This window comes from Octopus bimaculoides, chromosome 11, assembly GCF_046866305.1.
Source record: "Octopus bimaculoides isolate indiv1 chromosome 11, ASM4686630v1, whole genome shotgun sequence".
Lineage (NCBI taxonomy): Eukaryota > Metazoa > Mollusca > Cephalopoda > Octopoda > Octopodidae > Octopus > Octopus bimaculoides.
Window position 1 is genome coordinate 10,022,759 of NC_142938.1, and position 2,500 is coordinate 10,025,258.

At 39.5% G+C, this 2,500-nt stretch overlaps 1 protein-coding gene across 2 annotated transcripts in view; it reads right to left on the reverse strand.

Moving 5' to 3' along the window:
* Positions 1–2,500, reverse strand: part of LOC106870489 (dynein axonemal heavy chain 7) — a 255,489-nt gene that overhangs the window by 84,959 nt on the left and 168,030 nt on the right. The window lies entirely within an intron of this gene.

Here is a 2,500-nt window from a genome sequence, read left to right on the forward strand (position 1 = left end):
ATGATGACACTGATGATGATGATGATGATGATGTTAACAGCTTTATGAAATATAATATCATAGCATAGATGATTTGCCACTATATTTGTATGTTATTATTGTTGACAGCACCACAAACGACAGTGTTCATTTTTGGTAAACATCTGCTCCACGGCAATGATGAATCTCAGAACACTGTAAACAAATTACAGGATCAGTCACCACCGTCACCAACAATGCCACCACCACCACCACCACCACCACCACCACCACCACCATCAACAACGCTAGCTGTCTGCTTTCTCTGCTGATATGCATACATACAAGCACCATATAAGGATGAGTATGCATGCATGCATATATGTATGCATATATCTACCTATCTATATCTATCAATCTATATATCTATATATCTCCTCTATATATATTCACTTTTATTTGTTGCACTTTGTAGTTATACTGAGGCACCAGCTTGAAGGGTTCAACCCCAGAGCAAACCAACACCAGCCTTGTACTTATTCTGTCAGTCTTTTGCCTAACTGTTGCGAACAAACACCAACACAAACACACACACACACATACACACACACACACACACACACACACAAAGGAATTCTTTCAGTTTCTCTCAGCAAAATCCACTCACCTGGCTTTGGCCAACCCAGGTTTAAAGTAGAAGACACTTGCCCAAGGTGCCATTCAATGGGACAGAACCTGGATCCATGTGGTTGGGAAGTAAACTTGTTACTGCACAGCCATGCAGTCAAAATAGCACCAGTCATTTTAGATTTCTTTCACCGGTGCCTCGTATGGTAACCAAGAGAGTGTCAAAAGTGTTGTACAAGCTTTTGACGTACAAACGTCTCCATTGACGTACAAACGTCTCCATTGACGTACAGACGTCTCCATTGACGTACAGACGTCTCCATTGACGTACAGACGTCTCCATTGACGTACAAACGTCTCCATTGACGTACAGACGTCTCCATTGACGTACAGACGTCTCCATTGACGTACAAACGTCTCCATTGACGTACAAACGTCTCCATTGACGTACAGACGTCTCCATTGACGTACAAACGTCTCCATTGACGTACAAACGTCTCCATTGACGTACAAACGTCTCCATTGACGTACAGACGTCTGATTATCATTTAATTTCTTGGTCTGCTTTGTATTTAATAAAATTCTTTGCAAGTATGGAAATAAATTACAACAAACAATCAAGATAACTACAAGACAACTATCATCAGACAAGAGGAGGCAATCGATGATGATGATAGGCGCTGGAGTGGCTATGTGGTAAGAAGCTGGCAGAAACGTTAGCACGCCGGGCGAAATGCTTAGTAGTATTTCGTCTGCTGTTACGTTCTGAGTTCAAATTCCGCCGAGGTCGACTTTGCCTTTCATCCTTTCGGGGTCGATAAATTAAGTACCAGTTATGCACTGGGTCGATATGGAATTGAGTAGGAAAAATTCATAGCAAGTGGAACCTCAGAAGTGATAATATCCGCGTTAGGGGTATACTGCCGACTACTCTTCAGGCCAAGAATATCTTGATTAGATTAAAGATTACATTATTGCAAGGAGGTACATGTTGACACAAAGAAGATTCAATCAGAATGTGTGATATATATATATATATGTATATACTATATCATCAGGGGAAAGAGAGTTTGCTTGTTAATATAGGAACATCTTCGATTTTACGTCAGCAAGATAACAATTGTCTTGGAGTTAAACAACATCATAATTAGAACCATAGTTATTGTGATTGTCATCATCATCATCAACATTATCATCATCATCAACATCCTTACCGTCATCATCATCATTATCATCATCAACATCCTTACCATCGTCCATTGTCACCATCATCGTCATCATCATCCACATCAACATCCTTACCATCATCATCATCGTCATCATCAACATCCTCACCATCATCATCATCATCATCAACATCCTTACCATCATCCATTGTCATCATCATTGCCATCATCATCGTCATCATCAACATCCTTACCATCATTGTCATCACCAAACCAGCACCACGGTAGTTATCATCCTTGTGTTCCTCCTTACCAGAGTAGGTTGGACAGAGTTCTACTGGTGGTAATAAGAAAAAAAATTTTTCTATTCCACATCTCCTCATCTGTGGCGACCTGAGATCTAATCTCACCAATCCCACATCCTCCCCACGCCAACCCCAGTCTTCCTCACTTCCCTCACATGTCAGTGCATTCTCACCCACCACTTTTTCCTCCACTGTCTGTTCACCTGCTTGCTTGTGCGTCACCTTTCTAGCAAGATACTACAACACATCTAACAGATCATAATCAAATTAATTATTTTAGTTCCATGAACTTAAATTTAAAAAAAAACAAAAAAACTTTTAATTGGATTTCGAATAAATTGGGAAATTAATTGTTCTTATTCTTTACTTTTTGTCTTTTTTTATAAAATATTTGTATTGATTATCTTCAGTTGGTCAGCATATATTGAACTATTTAAATCGGTT